General features: G+C 46.3%; 1 protein-coding gene and 1 non-coding gene across 2 annotated transcripts in view; one reads left to right on the top strand and one right to left on the bottom strand.

Annotated features, from left to right (window-relative positions):
• The window catches only part of LOC122933886, a gene marked incomplete at its 3' end in the record, with an annotated part of 272,752 nt that overhangs the window by 32,773 nt on the left and 219,320 nt on the right, over positions 1 to 20,659 (bottom strand). The gene's annotated exons all lie outside the window — the stretch shown is intronic.
• Positions 11,027 to 11,131, top strand: LOC122937013. The gene has a single exon (XR_006389439.1). It is a non-coding gene; the product is annotated as a U6 spliceosomal RNA (small nuclear RNA).

Here is a 20,659-nt window from a genome sequence, read left to right as displayed (position 1 = left end):
TACTGAATCCACCACGAACCCCAGGAACCTCACCGAGGTGGCTGGCAGAAGTTGGGACTTGTCCCAGTTGATTATCCAACCTAGCTGATAAAGGAAGGCGACAGCCTGTTGAATGTGTTGGGACAGGATCACTTGGGAAGGGGCTCTGAGGAGCCAATCGTCCAGGCAGGGGCGTACACAGAAATCATTGGGCCCCATAGCAAGAATTTAGATTGGGCCCCAATGCCCGTTCCTAGTCTCTCCCTCTATACGCCCTGGCTCCTCTCACTACCCTCCCTAACTTCTCCCCTGCCCCACCTCGTGCAGCAGTATTTTGCTCTACAAAATGCCAGTACTCACGTCGGAACCCAACAGACCCATTATAGAGAATGGGATCTGGTAGGTTCTGGCGGTGTTCAGCATATATTGACAAGAATCTGGGGCATTACATGATGTAATACCACCCAACTTTCCTGCTGTCCAGCATTGCACATGCGCAGAGAATGCGCAGAGACATGAGAAAAGTTTGAGGAAGTGAGTGCCCCACTTCCCCCATCATCTGTGTCATGCAGGACAGCTGGGAGACACGGATATTACTCGCTATCCTGCAAGACACATTTGCAGAGTCAGGAGTCTCTGGGAAAGCTGAGTGACCCCCTCCCCCTGCCTTTCCATGTTCTTATTATCTGCATTTATGCCTTGCAAGATAGCAGGAAATCTGAGTGACATTACATGATGTAATAGCACCCAGCTTTTCTGCTGTCCTGCATGGCACATGTGGAGCGACATGAGAATAGTCTGAAAAAGCTGAGTAACACAACTCCCACCTCCCCTCATATCTTCTCCAGCCTCTGCACTTGTGCCATGCAGGACATCAGGAAACCTGAGTCACATTACATAATAGCACCCAGCTTTCCCCCTGTTCTGAATGGCATATGTGCAGAGGAATAGCCTGGGAAGGCTGAGTGACCCCCCCCCCTCCTCCTCCACACACATACACCTCTGCACTGTCCTCACGTCACTTACTTCATTACTGGCGGGGTTGTGGCAATCCAGAGGAATTAGACATGATAGAGCTAACAGGCAGGAGACGGAGCTGGCAGACGGGAGGCGGGGCTAGGAGGCTGGAGGCGGAGCTAGGAAGCGGGGCTAGCAGGCTGGAGACAGTTAGGAAGATAGATGGGGGCGGGGACTCTCCTCCACTGTGGGCCCCCCTTCCTCACGGGCCCCATAGCAGCTGTGTGGTCTGCCTATATGGTAGGTACGCCACTGCGTCCAGGTAAGGAACTATGCTCAGACCCTGAAGCCTTAGAGCGGCCACCACAGACACCACCACCTTGGTAAAAGTGTGTGGGGCTGAAGAAATCCCAAACGGGAGGGCCACAAACTGGAAATGTTTTAAGACCCCCCACCGATCTGTACCGTGATCCTTAAGAATCTTCTGGACCCAGGGTGGATGGGAATATGGCGATAAGCATCCTTGAGGTCCAAGGTTGCCAGGAAATCACCCGGCATGAGAAGATTGGTCACTGACTGGATAGTTTCCATACAGAATTTCTTTCGTTTGATAAAACGATTGAAGTACCTCAGATCTATAATCATCCTCCATCCTCCGGTATTCTTGGGTACCAGAAACACTGGGGAATAGATACCTGCTCCCTTCTCTTAGGGGGGGGGGGACCTCCTCTAGAGCCCCCTTCTGAAGATATTCTAGAACATAGCTCTCTAGAACTCTTTGCTTGCTGCAGGGAAGTAACCTTGTCTGGATGAACCTGTCCGCGGGCGGACTGCTCAAGTCCACAAGGTAACCTTGAGAAATAATGCGAAGGACCCATTGGTCCTGGATATGATCCTGCCAAAAATCTTGAAAATGTTGTAGGCGCCCACCTACGTACGGGAATGTGGGGAGCAGGGAGCATTGGACATCCAGTCAGACCGGCTAAATACAAAGAGCCTCGAGGAGGGCCGCAATCAGAGCGACGAGGACTTCTTGGGGGGTCTAGATCCCCTAGAGGATTTTCCTCCTCTACGGGAACCCCAATCTCTCTGAGTTCTACATTGAGGTTCCGGCCTGGAACCAAACCTCTTGCCCCGACCACGAAAGGACTGCTGGGAAGGGACATGCCCTTCTTGTCCGACAGCCCCTCCATTATCTGGTCTAGCTCTGCTCCAAAAAGCTTGCCATAGTGCACAGGTTATGCTTAGAGGTAGAAAGCCCCATGGACTTGGACGCCAACTTCAATTGTTGCGGAGCCGAGTCAGACAAGAAGTCGATTGCTAAACTAGCCGTCTTGCAGGAGGCCAAGATGTCATCCCTGGAAATCCCCTGGTCCAGGTCGGACTGTATCTGGGCGAACCTTGACCTAAGAAAATTTGCCACTTCTGCAGACGCAATAGCGACTGAGGCAGTGGCAGATGCTGAAGAATAAACTCGCCTAAGGGCGCAATCCGCCTTCCGATCCATCGGATCTTGGAGGCTTGATCCGTCATCCGATGGGATTAGAGTCCTTCTTGATAGCTTGGAAATAGCCATATCCATCTTTGGGACAGGCCCCCAGGATGATACCTGATCCTCCTTTACAGGAAACACCGCCTTGAATCTCTTGGTCAATACGGGACCCTTCTCTGTTTTTTTCCATTCAGTTTTCATTACTGAAAGTAGGGAACTATCCACTTTAAAGGCCCTGGGCCCCTTAGAGGCGGAAGATGAGGCTTCCCCCGGATCAACATCCTGGTCCCCCGACCGGATGGATCTTAGCAGCCGCTGGGCTTTTTCAGGAGGAAAAAAATAAACAAAGCCATCCTCGTCCTCAGAGGAAGAAGAGGCCGATCCTTCCCTTACATCCTGAGCCCCCGATACTTCCATCGCCCGGTGAGGAGAGGAAGGACATCGGCGCTTGGAGACAAAGGCATGCTTTAACTCCTCTATAGAAGCGTTCACTTGGCTAAGGTTGGTCTCCTTGTAGCCCTTAACCCAGTCGACGACATCATAGACCATTGGTTCCTGCTGGGGAAGTGCTTTGGCCCTACAGGGAGGGCATCTGGAAAAAGCGTAGCTGTCCTCCAGCACAATGTGGCAGTCATGGCACTGCAGATGACGCCTCTTGCCAGCACTTTTTCTGGTGGGCTCCCGGTCACCGTCTCCGGTAGAAGACATGGCTGCAATACAAAAGAAGGGATAAATCGTAAAATTCTGAGGAAAAAACTGACAATTAACAGCAAGCTTCAGGATCTTTACCCAGAAGATCCTAAGGTTTAAATTGCAAATCGCAACACGCAAGAAACTTGCAAGAAGGCAAAACCTGCAAGTGATCACAAAAGTCTCAAGGTTAAACAGATAAATCTGCGCTCCAGGAGACTGAGCCTGGTGCAACACCAGCTTTAAATAGCCTCGTTTTGGCGCCAAACACGCTAGGTTAACTTTATAATATAACTTAACTAAATTTGCCTTATACAGGCCCCTATATGAAAAAAAAAGTTGTAGGGCAACTTGCCCCAAAGCAAAAAATGCAAAATGCACCGCATAAATCATATGGGAAGCTTTTAAAAGGTGGCCTGCTATCGGCAGGACTGAGGAGGAAGTGGCGTCACATGACGTCACTTCCCCAAGATGGCGGCGTCCAGCAGAACATGCGGACGCCGCTACAGCCGCATGGGAAGCCGATGCCAGAGCACAGCAACCGGTGAGTGCCCGACCTACGGCCCCATCATAGACTGGAAGCGAATCAAAAACGATCCGACCCGGCCACCACAAAAACAAAAGTCTCCTCCGCAGAAACGGAGGAGGGACACCCATCCTAACTGTCCAAAGGACAGAAAAAAACACAAGGGCCTGGGGTTCACGCCCCCTCTTTATTGGGGAGGGAGGGTGTGTGTATGTGTATGTGTTTAATTTCATTAAAACTTCCACCTGTCCTAACCAGTCCACAGGGGCAGAATACCCCATCTGTGCCACTGGTTAGGACGTAAGGGAACACCAGGATTACAGAAGGACATCTGTTCGTAGAGATACATTAGAACCCCGACTTCAGTTATTTCAGGGGGAGTTAGAAGAACTCTGAATTTGAATAAAAGAATCCCTCGACTACAAAGGGTTATTTCTGTGTCAGCTGCAGGGGTTAATTTGTCCTTTCGGCCGTACGCTGATCGGGGGAGGAAGAGTCAGATGAAGGTTATTGTGCCGGTATGTGGACAGGAAGAAGTAGTCCGCTGGGCAGTGCTGGATGTGGTCCGCATTATATGGATGTTTTACAGATTAGGAAGGCACAGTTACAGGGATTAGAGATGAGCGAATCGAAGATGACGAAGTGAAATTCATTATGAATTTGAGGAACAATTTGTTTCGCACCGAATGTCAATTTCCTCGCACTTCGTAGTAACGAATCGCATTTTTCCTAAAATGGCGGCTGCACGTGTGAGGACATGGAGAAAGGAAGTCTGGGAAGGCGGGATCACCCAGACTGACATGCATGCAGCCAATCAGCAGCCAGCCAGCCCTGTGATGTCACAGCCCTATAAATAGCACAGCCGTCTTAGATTCTGCCATTCATCAGCGTACTTGGTGCATGGTCCTTTTTAAGAACCCTTGTGCTAAATTACAGATTATTACGTTGGGAGCGGCAAATGTCCCCCGGTATAACACGTTTCTTTTTAGAAGCTTTTGAAGATGCTACACTTTTGACTGTATATAAAATATATTTGTATGTAACGCATTATAATGTTTTAATTTGTTTTATATAATTTTTTTTACTTTGAATGTATATAAAATGTGTTTGTATGCAACGTCTTGAAATGAGTTTTACATAAACTCTTTTTAAATAAAATATAGTCCGCTTTTTTCTTTTTTACAATAAATCCACTATCTTGATTAGTTAAAATTGCATAAACAGTTGGGTCGCATTGTTTGATAGACGCTGCCTAAAAACGTTGCTAACATGACGGTTTTTGCCGAGATATTGTGAAAACAGTACTACACGCCGAAAGCTGTTGTCTCTTATCGCGGCGTAGAGCCCTTATTCAGAGAAGTACGAAAAATTGTTCGCATATCTAACCACGAGAATCTTTTTCTGGGGAACATACCGCGAACAGTAATACTAACGTTTGTGGACAACGAGTCATTTTCAGGTCATTACCAAAGAAATCCTTTGTGCTTCAACCACTATAATGTGAATTATGTGGCCTTAGATTTGGACGGGGCGACAGATACCCGCAAAACCATTTCAACCTAATTTCCAAGATGTATCAGCGGTTCGAGAATATATGTCGCTCATGCATATTTCGGGAAAGCTTAAGTCTGACAACACTTTATCCGTGGACCGGTCAGAATTTTTTGAACGGCTATACATTGTTCGCTTTTGATTTATCGCCGGATCAAGAACCCGGCGGTCATTTCTCGCTAGTAAAAAGTGGAAATCTCAGAGCTGAAATTCGATTTGCTGAGTCGGTTGTTAACATGATTGTGTATTCAGTTCATGAAAACATTATTATTAATAGAAGGGAAGTTTTATATGATTTTCAATAAAAATTAATAATTATGAAATTACCGTGTTATTAAAACCGACTTTCATGCCCGTCGCATATTTAAGGCCCCATTAACACGTCTGTAATTTTCCTTCTGCATCTGTTCCGCAATTTTGCGGAACAGGTGCAGATCCATTAATTTCAATGGGGGAGTAATTGCTGTCCGCATCATCACTTCCGTGCTGCGGTTCTGCAAAAAATATGAAGCATGTCCTACTTTTAGCCGCAAATTGCGGTCCGCGGCCCCATTGTACTCAATGGGTCCGCAAAAAAACGGACGACATGCGGAAAGACACCAAATGTCATCTGCATGTCATCCTCATATCATCCGTGATTCCCACGTCCGTTATTGAAGATCCACAGGAAGTTGAAAAAAACTTTCTGAGCCAGAGAAAGTTGTGTGGCAGAAGACAAGAATAGGAGAATGTCAGAAATCAATGTGGAAAAACGAATTGTTCTGATTCAAGAGCGCCCTGCACTATGGGATACACGTTGTGAGGCAGTGACATGCCTCATGGTTGTTAGGGGAGATATATGGCAGGATTTGCTTTGTCTTCCCCAGAATCACCAGGTCTGAAGAAAGACCAGGTGCAGTAATCTCCTGGGGATAAAGGAATCCTCAGAGCGAGAGGAATGGGGACTTGCACACAGAAGGCTGGAGGGGCTCTGTGTGGTCTGAGCCGGGAGGGCTGAGAGACCTCTACCCCCCAAGAGACACTGGTGTGGGAGCAGCCTGGCGGCTGCTGGAGGTTGGGCTGGGAAAGCCGCATCTCATCACGGGTGTGAACTGTGGTACGCTTTAGGTGAGTCAGGGAAACCTATGTGTTTAGATAGAGCCCTGACGGGCAAGGTATTTTATTTTGGCTTTGTATGTTTTTTTCTTTATGCCGTGTGCCGCAATAAAGCACAGTTTGGCCCCTAAATCCTGGTGTCTGTGAAGAAGTGTGTGGTTGCAACCACCGGAAAAGAGATAATCCCCCACAACGTGCAGAGGTGTATCATGAACGTCTAGAAAAAGACCGCTCTTGGGAGGAAATCGCAAAGGAATTGCTGCCGACAGCATGGTCTGCTGCATCAATAGCAAAAAAGGAGAAAATCAGTGAGTATAAAAAATTGATAGTATCTATATTTTAATTGTCTGTGAAAACCCGGCCAACAGTGGAGGTAAGTGCCGGAGCACACGGCGTCATTGGTTGCTATGACGCCGTGCTCTCCTGCACTCAGCAGTAGTGTTGAACGCGAATATTCGAATTGCGATTATTATTTTTTTGAATATCGTAACTTTCGCAAATATTTAGAATATAGTTCTATATATTCGCGAAATCTAATATTCGTTTATTTTTTTATTGTTATATTTTTTTTCTTTCCCACTTCCCTTGTTCTTACCTGTCCTTTGGATTCCTGGCTGCTCCAGTCAGTGCCCGTTGCCGCTTCTGCCGACTTCCGTGCTCATAGAACGTCTCCATATACTAGAATGTACTGTCGGATTTGAGAATTAAGTTCAAATCGCAATTCGATTAATTCAAGTTATAATAATCGAATTGCGATTTCAACTTAACACTGCTATATTCCATATTCGTTAATTCTAGCCTAACATGGAATATAGCGGTGCTAAGTTGAAATCGCAATTCGATTAATTCAAGTTAGAATAATCGAATAGTGATTTCAACTTTTACGTTTATTCTTAATATTGCTCTAACTTCGTCTTTTGGAATATTACGAATAATCTAAAAGACGAAGTTAGAGCAATATTAAGAATATTCTAAAAGACGAAGTTAGTTCAATATCTATGGTAAAGCATAACGGATCCATCAACAGATTTCCCATAGCCTTCTTTAGGACGTTAATCAAATGGAATGCCTTTTAAAGGCTTCTGTTTTGCATTCTGTGTGGGATTTCCATTATATTTTCCTTTATTCTTTAACGGAAAGCCATAACGGAATCCCTAACGTTAGTGTGAACCCACACTTAAGTAAAACATTTTTTGTTAATTTATAATATATCTATATATATTTTTTTATAGTACAGCAACTTAAAAAGCGGTGGAACACCAGCCGGGACCAATATCGGCGAGAAATAAATGCGAAACAAAAGACTGGAGAAGGTTTAAAAATCAAGAAACCATACATGTATACCAGACTTCTTGGATTTTTAAAGCCAATAATGGAAATGAGAGCGTAAGTAAATTTTATTTATGAATTTTAAACATTACATAAAAATGGCTTGTCCACACGACCGTGTGAAGCCCGTGACCGTGCTGTAGACAGCAAATTGCGTTCCTCAATGCATGGGCACCGACCGCGGCCCAGCCGCATGGGGATCGTGGACCCATTCACTTGAATGGGTCCGCGATCCCTCCGTTCCGCAAAAAGATAGAGCATGTTCTATTTTTTTGCGGTGCGGAGGCACAGAACGGAACCCCAGAATGCACTTAGTACCGCTTCTGTAGGGTTCCGTTCCGTGCTTCCATGTGCCCATGTATTGCGGATCCTCAAATGCTATCTGCAATATGGGAACGGGACAACAACGGTCGTGTGCATGAGTCCTAAAAAATGTGATATAAAATGTATTAATTATAATATTTTCTCAACAGAACCGTAGACAATATTTCACAAGCTCCAAGATCTCATCAAGCAGTGTCAGAAGCTCCGGGATCTGAATCTCAGTCAGAACCTCATGGATCATCAAGCTCTGTCAGAAGCACACGGATCCGAAAAAATGTCTACCGAGATGGAGGTAATAATTCAAGCGGATAACCAGGAGGCTACAGAACAAGATCCACCACTGCAGCCTTTGGATATATTGAGCGCTCAGATCCAAGCCATCTGGGCATATGTTAAATGTCTATGTTTACTGTAATGGTTGGGACATTGTATATTTGAGTAGTGACGTCTGTCCTATTGTCTCCACATGTGTATTGGCGATTTCCCTTTGTCCTGAGAGATAATTGAATTACTCTGCGGTTGTCTCCAGGACAGAAGACATTGTGTATTCTCCTGCCTGTGAAAATTACATCAACCCATTGTGTAAGGTAATTGTGTCACAGGCAGAGGGGAGGATTTTGTATGGGAGTGTTTTACTATATTGTACGTGTTTATTGGTTGTTTTTACAAAACCCTGTGGGTGGTACTAGTGTGTAACAATGTTATATAAGAACAATAAACACACAACTGTCCACTGCTTTACCCTCAACACGGAGCCTCATCTCTTTCTTTGGGGGGGATTCACTGTGTGCTGTTAGAGACTGATTGCTAGGAGTGTAAGCCGATTGGGTGCTTTTCCTATTCATCTGCTAGCAGCTATTCGTGAGGTTCCGTTCAGAGCATTCTCTTGTATGCCGTAACACCGTCAAACCCGAACACCTAGGTGTCCGCTCAACTCTACTCATAACCCATCTGTTGACTGGGAAACACATTGTATACAATTCCCATCTGAATTTTGCCAGCTAAATTGTCTGCACAAACTTACCTCTTCATTGCCTGAGGGCACATTAATCTCTGAAATGTCTGCTAAAGAGTTATTACCTCCACAATACAGGGAATTTCAGGATGTCCCCCACTACCCCCACATCATCCATATGATTGTCCAATAGAACTGTTACCTGGAGCTGAAATACCCTTTGATAGTATTTACTCTCTTTCTGAACCAGAACTAAAGGCCTTAAAGGAATATCTGGATGAGGATTTAAAGAAAGGCTTCATCCGGCCATCTACTTCTCCAGCTGGAGCACCTTTTTTCTTTGTTGAATAGAAAGATTCCACCTTGCCTCCCTGCATTGACTGTAGAAGACTTAATAATGTCACTGTAATTCTAGAACTACTTGAAAGGCTTCGTACTGCTAAAATATTTACTAAACTTGATCTCAGAGGAGCACATAACCTTGTCTGAATTCGTCCAGGAGATGAATGGAAGACTGCCTTTAGAACACGGTATGGACATTTTGAGTATCTTATCATGCCTTTTGGACTTTGTAATACCCCAGTCACTTTCCAACACTTTATGAATTATGTTTTCAGGGATATGCTGGATCAATTTGTAATTCTGGACTTGGGTGATATCTTAATCTTTTCAGAAAACTTGGAACAACATCACAAACACGTCTGCAATGTTCTGAATAACCATAACCCCTTCCGCTTCAGAGTGGTGTGAGGCAGTAATTTATTTTTTTGTTGCTGTCACTATGAGGTCTGCACCCGTGCAGACCCACCTGCAGCAGGACTATGCAATGGATGATTGTGAGGTCAGAAGATCTGATACAGAAAGATCCAGTGATTGGCGGAATCCCGCTGTGGGTCACTTTAGATTCCCGCCAACGCGTGTCCTGGGTTAAGCCCGAAGTACTGGACTTTCTAAAGAGGGGGCCAGAGACAGATGTCACCGTGTCTCTGACCTTTGTATTCGGGTCATCTATGCGTGTGAAACCTACCTACCTACTTCTAAAGCAGTAGAGGTGTGCCGAGACTGCTGTACGGAGGGTAGGCTAAAGGGGCCCACCCCCAATGAGTTGTTGGATTAATGGGATTGGGAGGGTGGGGCAAACGAGCTGACGCTGGTGAGAAGAGAGGGGGAAGGCAGAGCCTTATAAACGCTAAACCCCGCCTCCCCTCATACAAACACAGCAAATATACATTTGCTTATCACTTGTATTCGGGTCGTCTATGCGTGTGAAACCTACCTACCTACTTCTAAAGCAGTAGAGGTGTGCCGAGACTGCTGTACAGAGGGTAGGCTAAAGGGGCCAAAGATCACAAACATAGGTTAAATGTTTTATGTTTATTTACAATTACAAAACTAGATTACTGAAGGCACTAGACATTTCAACCTGCGAGTTTGGTATATATCGGGCATAACAAGCTGACTTCCACCTGCCTAGCTTCTTAATCACATGTACTGGGACATTGTGCTTAGATGCGGTGGAGGCCGTCCTGATGCGCATAGAATGCCCCGTAATCAAGCTGGGGTCGACACCAATGTTCCTCAACAAAATATGGATGAACTTGATGAAATTTGTGCAACTCAAAGGAGCAGAACCTAACCTAAGCAGAGGTGCCTCACCCGGGGTTTCCTTAATAAACTGTAACCACTCTCGAATGGTTCCCACAGGACACCATTTGTTACCAGTAGGAAAGTATTTAACTTCAGTCAGCTGTCCTAGGCGTGTCGTCTTTGTAGAGGTTAGCGCAAGAATGTAACAAGACCCGTCCCAAGAGAGCTGACTCTTCCTCAGATAATTTTTACAGCTCGCAGCGCAGGTGAATTCGAGGAAACCATAGAAAGCCAGATACATGGTTGTCTTTATCAGTAAGCTAGTATATTCACCAAAAGGATATCCTTGCAACATATCAGATAAGGACCTGAACATCTTCCCCGTAAATGGCTGCCGGGAAGGACGGGTTAAATAAAAAAAGGTCTCGTCTGGACTGGACACGTGCGGCGAGCCAATGAACGGCGCAAATCACAACCCGAGCTTGGATACGAGATTTTTTATTTTGAAAAGACAAAAATATGGAACGCTTCACGAATTTGCGTGTCATCCGGCAGCACATATACTAAAATTGGAACGATACAGAGTAGATTAGCATGGCCCCTGCGCAAGGATGACACGCAAATTCGTGAAGCGTTCCATATTTTTGTCTTTTCAAAATAAAAAATCTCGTATCCAAGCTCGGGTTGTGATTTGCGCCTTAAGTCCATTGGCTCGCCGCACGTATCCAGTGCAGACGAGACCTTTTTTCTTTATTCCAATACCCACCCAAGTGGCGGTTTGGCCCCCGCCCGGGGTTATTTCGGACACCATCCGGCAGCACCAACCCAGACAACCTCAACTCTTCAAACCTCCCTCCACCAAGGTTGCACCACAATCAGTGCAAACCAAACCAGGTGAGTAACTTCACTCATCTTGGTTAGGGAGAAGGGACATCTATCTGTTTACCCTCACCTATGAGCGCCTTCTTACCTCTCTTGGCCATCTGATCATGGGAAGGACGGGTGACAGCAGAGCCTTTCTGTATACCCTTCAGTAACATTCTGATAGGATGCGCAGAAAACAATGATGGTAGATGGGGATGCTTCAAATACAAATGATGTTGTATTCCAGCCAGATATGATTTAATAGTACTATAAGACAGCTTCAGGTGTGAGTGGCAAAATGCACCAAATGCCAGTAGAAAAGATATATGTCCTGCTCCACCTGACCGGTGCGTTCTCTTAAAGTTACAGAATGATGCCCAAGCTTTCTTATACATCCTCAAGGTGTTATCGGACAGTGATCTAGTCATAAGAGACCTAGCAGTGGTAAGGTGAGCCGCTAGTCCATCACTAACTGGTCGAACTCGGGAATAGTTGCTGTTGCGTGGTCTGCCTGTGGAGAGACCTGAAAGAAGAGCGACAGGTTACCCCTAGATAAAGCATCCGCCGCTACGTTAGCTTGCTGTCACAACCAGACAGCTGAGAGGCTCTAACAGAGGCCTTTCAGAACCTCCTCCTTGAGTTTCTGTGTTGTGGTATTCAGCTCCTCCTCTCGTTAGCCTCTCTCAGCTGTCATGTGTTGGACTAATTGCTTCCCTTTAAATTCCTCCCCAGAATGCTTTTCTGGGCGGCTTATACTACTTCCTGGAGTGTGTGTGCATGCTGACCTTGTTCTCTTGTCTGCTACAAAGCTAAGTGTTGTACCTTTATCTGTTATTTTCTGTTTGCTGGATCCCAGGTGACCCTGACTCCCTCCGTATCTTGTGTAGGGAGCCGGTGGTCGTGCCCCCTCACTATTGTAGGGTGCTCAGGGCTTTATAGTCAAGGTTCGTGGATATGCAAACCTCCACCATTTGGATCTTTGCATAGGCTGAGCAGCCAGGGAAAGTGCCAGGTCTTCTGCAGGGGTCTCCCTTGGTTCCTTAGCTTTCGGATCCAGCGAGTCATTTATACATGTTGCTTTGCCTTGTTTCCTGTACACCGTCCGTGACATTATAAGCCGCCATAACCGTCTCAAGCATGGATCCGGTTTCACTTTTGGCTGAACGCTTCCAGGGTCTTTCATTGGAGGTAGCTGATCTCCGTAAGACTTTTTCTCAGCTTCAAGTGACCGGTTCAGCTTGCGTTCATGGAGTTTGTTCTGAGCCTAAGATCTCGCTCCCGGATACGTTCTCCGGGGGTAGTGAGAATTTTGTGCGTTTTAGAGAGGCTTGCAAACTCCATTTTTGCCTTCTTCCCCACTCCTCTGGTGATGAGGAACGGAGGGTGGGGATCATTATATCGCTGCTCAGAGGTAACGCTCAGTCCTGGGCCTTTTCGCTGCCGGAGGGGGCACGGCCTCTCCGTTCAGTGGATGAATTCTTTTTAGCCCTGGGTCAGATATATGATGATCCGGATCGTATTGCTCTGGCTGAGTCTAAACTACGTCTATTATGCCAGGGTAAACAATCCGCAGAAATATACTGCTCAGAATTTCGGAGATTGGCAGTTGATACTGGTTGGAATGATGCTGCACTCCGAAGTCAATTTTGCCATGGTCTTTCAGAGGGATTGAAAGATGCATTTGCCTTTCATGAGAGGCCTATTTCTTTGGACTCTGCTATGTCTCAGGCCGTTCGTATTGACAGGCGTCTTAGAGAGAGAGGAGAGATGTCCTCTTCCTGTCATACTCAGTCCCAGGACAGTGCAGCGGTCCCATTCTGTGCGCAGGGGTCTCAGTCGCCGTCAGCCCCTTCTGAGCAGGAGCCCATGCAGCTGGGGTTGATTGCCTCTGACAATAGAAGATTCAGCTCGCATGGGAGGGTTTGTTTTTGTTGTGGAGGTATAAATCATTTGGCAAATATTTGTCCCTCTAGGAGATTCAGGCAGTTTTCTGGGAGTAATAAAGAAACAAACAGGAAAAAATCTTTTAAAAATGTTCCGTCTGTTACTATTGGCAGGGTTGAGGCGGAAATTGAAGGTTTTCCATTTGCTTGTAGTTCCCGTTTTGTCCTGCCGGCTAGAGAGCAAGAACATTTTTTGTGAGATTTTTGTGGATAGTGGAGCAGCAGTCAATCTCATTGATAATCAATTTGCGATAACTCATGGTTTCCAGGTGCGCACTTTGGGAAAGGATATACCTTTTTTTGCTATTGATTCCACTCCACTTTCTCAGAAATCATTAAAGGGCATAGTTCACAATATCCGTTTAATTGTGAGTGATGCTCATGTTGAGGATGTGTCATGTTTCGTCCTTAGCGGTTTACCTACCCCTCTGGTGTTGGGGCTGCCCTGGCTCACTAAGCATAACCCCACCATTGATTGGCAAGCGAGGCAAATAAATGGTTGGAGTGACTTTTGCAGAGAGAATTGCCTCATGACATCTGTTTCTGAGGTTGCTACTAAGACTGTACCATCTTTTCTCTCTGAATTTTCGGATGTCTTCTCTGAGAGTGGAGTTCAGGATTTGCCCCCGCACAGGGAGTACGATTGTCCTATTAATCTCATCCCAGACGCCAAGCTGCCTAAATCTCGTTTATACAATCTTTCGCAACCTGAGAGGATCGCTATGCGTGCTTATATCTCTGAGAGTCTGAGAAAGGGACACATACGACCCTCAAAGTCACCTGTTGCCGCTGTTTTTTTCTTTGTTAAGAAAAAAGATGGTTCTTTAAGACCTTGTCTGGATTTCAGGGAGCTGAACAATATCACAATTCGTGACCCTTATCCGCTTCCTCTGATCCCGGACCTGTTTAACCAGGTTGTTGGGGCTAAAGTCTTTTCCAAATTAGATCTAAGAGGGGCATACAACCTGGTCAGGGTCAGAGAAGGGGACGAATGGAAGACGGCCTTCAATACCCCTGAGGGCCATTTTGAAAATTTGGTTATGACTTTTGGTTTGATGAATGCCCCAGCCGTTTTTCAGCATTTCGTGAACGACATTTTTTATCATTTGATGGGAAAATTTGTATTGGTGTATTTGGATGACATTTTGATTTTTTCTCCCGATTTCAAAACTCATAAGGAACATTTACGTCAGGTCTTGCTCATCCTGCGGGAGAATAAATTATATGCGGAACTGGAAAAATGTGCGTTTGCGGTTCCAGAAATTCAATTTCTGGGGTTTCTTCTCTCCGCTTCTGGTTTTCGCATGGACCCCGAGAAGGTCCGTTAAGAAGTCCATGGCCGGGAGAATAAATTAAAATGTCATCTAGGTAAACTGCTACGAACCTCCCCACCAAGTGATGAAAAATATCATTGACGAATCGCTGAAATACCGCTGGCGCATTAGTCAACCCAAAAGGCATTACCAGGTTCTCAAAATGACCCTTGTGCGTATTGAAGGCCGTTTTCCACTCATTCCCCCTCCTTGATCCTGATCAGATTGTATACTCCTCTCAAATCCAACTTGGAGAAAACATTGGCTCCAACAATCTGATCAAAAAGATCAGAGATCAAAGGCAGGGGATATGGATCCCGGACTGTAATACGGTTCAACTCCCGGAAGTCCAAACACGGTCTCAGTGATCCATCTTTCTTCGTCACGAAGAACAAACCTACTGCCACTGGAGACTTAGATGGTCTGATATGACCCTTTGCCAAATTCTCTGCGACATACTTTCGCATGACCTCTCTCTCGGGTTGAGAGAGGTTGTAAAGCCGAGACTTAGGCAACTTAGCCCCCGGAATGAGATTTACTGGACAATCATAGTCTCGATGAGGGGGCAATTCCTGAGCCCCAACCTCCGAAAAGACATCCGAAAAATCCGAGAGATACTGAGGCAAGGCCGTAATGGACACTTCAGCAATAGATGTGACAAGACAATTATCCGAACAAAAACTTGCTCCAACCAATGATTTGTCTTGCTTGCCAGTCTATAATAGGGTTATGTCTAGACAACCATGGCAACCCCAACACTATTGGAGCTGACAAATCCTTCATAACAAAACAAGAAATAATCTCAGTATGTGAATCACCCACCCTTAAATGAATACCATCAACAAAGTGAGTAAGGCTCCTTTGAGAAAGAGGGGAAGAATCAATTGCAAAAACAGGAATCTCGTTCTCTAACGTGCAAGTACTTAGTCCTAGGTCCTGAAAAAAAAGAAAGTCAATTAAATTTACCCCAGCACCACAATCAAGGAAAACATCAACAAACACATTTCTAGACTCTAGCGCCACCATAGCTGAAAGGAGAAAACGGGAACTGCAGTGAGCTTGCATACCTGTCTGCTCCACCACACCATTCATACTACCAAGTGTGAGGGAAGTTTTTTTTCTTTTTTATTTTTCTCTTCCACCTGTGGTTTAACATAAGGACAAGAAAAAATAAAATGACCCTTCTTCCCACAATAGAAACATAGATTGTGCACTTTTCGAAAGTCTCTACGATCAGAATGGCCGGAAATCTGACCTAACTGCATGGGTTTCTCATGAAAAGCCAGGGCATCTTTTAACCTTTCAGATAACCCCTGACAAAACTGACTATGTAACGCGGGGTCGTTCCACCTCGACTCAGTAGCCCACCTCCTAAACTCTGTGCAGTAACCCTCAGCAGTATGTTTACCCTGTAGTAAGTTAGGTAATTTTGATTCTGCCATCGAAACTCGATCTGGGTCACCGTAAATCAATCCCAGGGCTTTAAAAAATTCCTCCACCGACCGGAGGGCCAGAGAACCGGGCGGCAGAGAAAAAGCCCAGGATTGCGCGTCCCCTTTAAGCAAAGACATGATGATACCCACCCTCTGATCTTCATTACCTGAAGAAAATGGGCACAATCTAAAGTACAATTTACATGACTCTTTGAAGCGGAAAAAATCATCAGTACCCCCTGCAAATTTCTCAGGAAGAGCGACTTTAGGCTCCCCAACAATTTGACCAGTACCTGTTGCCAGCACCTTCTGACACTGTGTGACCGAACTACGCAGATCCGCAACTTCTAGGGATAAACCCTGCATGCAGTCAACCAGCGCATCAATTGACGCCATCGCAAAAGCGCTGAGCAATGGCCGTCACAGTAGGGCGGATTATAATGTCACGGCGGACGTACACTAGTACCAAAGATAACACACCAACCAGGCTCTGGACGAGAGACAGGGGAAGGGTCACCTCCTAGCAAATCCCTGACCTCTTTCCCTGCACTGCTCAGCCCACAGCAGACCTTAAAGGTAGGTGTGATGTGTCCTCCAGCCTGGGCTAGCAAAAACCCTGAATTCCCTAAGATGATGAAGTGGGGAGATAGGAGCAGTCTGCTCGCACAGAACCTGGATGGACAAGAAGACACAAACAACCAAACTAACAATGACACTTATCTCAGAGAGCAGGAACAGACAGCCAACCTTCTCTCCAAGCTTCCCAGACAGAATGAACAGTATAATCCGCTCAGAGCACTGGGCGGTGTGCTATTTAAACTAATGACCCCACCCAGTGCACCTGATGAGAGGCGGATCCAGCACGGCTCCAAAGCAACCACTAAACATGTACTTGACCAGCCACAGCAGTAACGACATATTTAGCTGAATATAAATTGTAGGCCTAGTATTTAGGCGCTGGATGACAGGTATACGCAGGGGCGTACCTAGAGCATTTGGCACCCGGGGCGAACTCTTAATTACACCCCCCTTAATTACACTCACACCCCCTTAATTACACCCCTCTCTTCTCCCCTTAATCACACCTCCTCCCTTAATTACACACTCCCCCCCTTAATCACACCCCCTCCCTCCCCACCTTACCCCTCCCTTAATTACACACACACATCCCTTAATTACACCCCCCCTTAATTACAAACCCCCACTTAATTACGCACACACACCCCTTAATTACAAAATTATTTACTCACATTTTGATGATGCCTCAGGCTCCGTCCGACCGCTGGTAATGGATCCTTCCGTAAATGACCCCCTCCTCCTGTAGTGAATGACCCCCTCCTCCTGTAGTGATGACCCCCTCCTCCTGTAGTAAATGACCCCCTCCTCCTGTAGTGAATGATCCCTCCTTCTGTAGTCACTATCCACCTACTCTTGTAGTGAATGACCCCCTTCTCCTGTAGTGAATGGTCGATCCCCTTCTCGGCCCCGCCCCCCGCCACCTTCTCCCCCTCCATTCCCAAGCTCCAGCCTGTAACACCCTGTCAGCGGCTGCCGGAGGCGACCCCGCCCCTTCTCCTACCTCCACCAATCAGCGCAGCTTCCTGGAGCATTCTGCCTCTGCTATTGGCTGGCTATATTAAGAAAGCCGGCACACAGCGCGGACAAGACTCACAGAAGCCGGAGAACAGACGGGAGAGCGTCCGCCTGAGTGACCGCCACATCCCGCAGTGCTCCTCCCCGTCGCAGGGCGCTACAGCCACCATGCAGCAGTGGATGGAGGGGTGACTCCGTCATGGCACCCCCCTTGTGAGTGGCACCCGGGGCGGGCAGCCCCCCCTTGGTACGGCACTGGGTATACGTTTACGGACAGAATTAGACTTGGAAATGCATGGTAGCATGTGAAGTTATTGTGGATGACCCTATTCGCACCTTCAATCTAACATACCCTTTTATGGATAGATTTAAAGTTGGCCTGATACAGCAGAAACCACAGATTTAGGGAATTGCTAAGTTGGGAATTGTATTTCAACCCAGAACAAAAATATATCCTGTGCCAGACAGCAGACAGTATTACAATTGGCTGGCCACAGCTGAAACACCAGATTTAGGGTACTGCTATTTTGGCAATTGTATTTCACCCCTCAATAAAATAGCAAGCACAGCCAAGCCCCTGATGTAGGATATAGCAAAAAAAAAAAAAAACACACTATTGATGGTTAAATGCACTTGGTGGCAGCTTGTGCTGGCGCACCACAAGACACAAAATGGCCGCCGATCACCCCAGAAAAAAGTGACAGAAAAACGCTCTGGGCAGCCTAAAAACAGTGAGCAATTAAATAGCAGAGGTTGAATGATCCACAGCTGTAGATCGATCACTTCATTAAGTGTTTTTGCTGAGTAAATCCCTGCCCTGCCTTATCTCGCCCTAACAGTCGCAGCTGCAACCTCTCCCTACACTGATCAGAGCAGAGTGACGTGCAGCGCTACGTGACTCCAACTTATATAAAGCCTGGGTCACATGGTGCTCTGGCCAATCACAGCCATGCCAATAGTAGGCATGGCTGTGATGGCCTCTTGGGGCAAGTAGTATGACACTTGTTGATTGGCTGCTTTGCAGCCTTTCAAAAAGCGCCAAGAAAGCGCCGAACACCGAACCCGAACCCGGACTTTTACGAAAATGTTGGGGTTCGGGTCTGTGTCACGGACACCCCAAAATTCGGTACGAACCCGAACTATACAGTTCCGGTTCGCTCATCCCTAATGAGGACCCTCCCATGGGGGTTTCTTCTTGCTAAATCCCCATCTGTGCCACTCGTTTGGACAAAAGGAAATCATTAATTTCTAACGATAATTTGTTTTCCCTTAGTCCTAACAGTGGCACACAAATATCCCCCCCTTAGTTATACTGCACTTTACAGTAGTTATTTTTTCTACTTGTAACTACACAAGGGCCACCTCTTTATTGGGGGAGAGAGGGTGTGTGTATATGTTTAATTTCATTAAAACTTCCACCTGTCCTAACCAGTCCACAGGGGCAGAATACCCCATCTGTGCCACTGTTAGGACTACGGAAAAACAAATTATCGTTAGAAATTAACGATTCTAGATCATATGATAATACTACATACACAGCTAAAGGGACAGAAATAAAGTCCTGCATGTGGAAATTGCTAACTTGGATACCAACTGTGCATAACTAAGCATAACGGAACCTTTAAATACAGGATCCGTTTTTTCTTTATTTTTCTGTTCTGACGGATCAGAAGAATGGAAAACTAAATAGTGATGAGAACCCGGCCGAACTATGTTACATGATGTGACATCATCACAGATCTTTCACCACCACTTATACTCTCCACTGCTTAGCTCCACCCCCTCCTAATCACATGACGGTGACATCATCAGAGGTCTTTCACCACCACTTATACTTTCCACTGCTGAGCTCCGCCCCTCCTGATCACATGACAGTGACATCATCCCAGGTCCTTCAGCTCTTGCAGTGCAGCAGATCCAGAGCAGGTCCTGATCGATAGTCACTGCTGTGGTGTCTGGAGCCTCTTCTTCTCTCTGGTATCAGCCACTTCTCCAGAATCCCCCTTTATCCCTGGTGCTGGGGGCTCTGAGAAGCGGGGTCTCTCCAGGAGCAGTAAGTGCAGTTCTGGATCTCACTAATGCTCTTGTCCCTGGAGGATTTCCAGCCTCTCTTCTTCTCATAAAGGCACCTGCAGTACTAGAAGCCTCCAGTTCTCTTCTCCTGAATCATCACCAAGGATGGACAGGAAGGAGATCAGCAGAAGAATATTAGACTTCACCTTGGAGATCATCTCCCTGCTGAGCGGAGAGGTAAACTTTTTAAGATTTCACTCCTTCTTCTTGTATTCTGTAACAAGTCAGACATCGGGAAGGAGAATCCAGGGTCCTGTAGAACGGCCTTCAGAACTTCAAAGTGATGGAGAACCTCAAGATCAGACACCAGTATGGTCAGTGATGTATCATGGGGACCAATAGTCATGTTGTAGGAGCCATGAGAAGGTAAGTAGGCACGTTGTACCCAGGAGGAGAGGAAGCAGAGGAGGAGATGACCAGACTGTGGCCTGAAGGGAGGATTTCTACCACTAGTCTGACATCTAGAAGATACTGGCCTATAACAAGGAAGCCTCCACTACATCTAGAGGAAAGAAGGTTTCACAACTAACATAGAAGAGGAGGCTTTACTGTAAGAGCATTGAGACTATGGAGCTCTCTGACAGAGTAAAAGGGTCATGGGAAATTCTCTAGAAGAGTCCAGAAGGAGCCTGGAGGTCTGGAGGGTAGTAATTTTCCAGCTTTTAATATCTAGATTACTAGAGATGGGACCATGATCTAGGGAGCTATTCTGATTGTAGGTCTGGAGTCAAGAAATAATTTATTTCCCTAAGTGTCTCTCTCCATCCACAGGATTACACCATAGTGAAGAAGACATCAGGGGGGACTCCCATCATCTATGAGTCAGGAGGGTGGAGCAGGACCCCCATCACAGAGCCTCCCCCCCTGATACATGAGCAGAAGATCCTAGAACTCACCCACAAGATGATTGAGCTGCTGACTGGAGAGGTAACACTGCTTGGAATGCTGGGAAATC

The sequence above is a fragment of the Bufo gargarizans genome, chromosome 4, assembly GCF_014858855.1.
Source record: "Bufo gargarizans isolate SCDJY-AF-19 chromosome 4, ASM1485885v1, whole genome shotgun sequence".
In the NCBI taxonomy this organism is placed as follows: Eukaryota; Metazoa; Chordata; class Amphibia; order Anura; family Bufonidae; genus Bufo; species Bufo gargarizans.
Note: the sequence above shows the minus strand (reverse complement) of the source record. Positions and strands in the feature narration are given on the sequence as shown.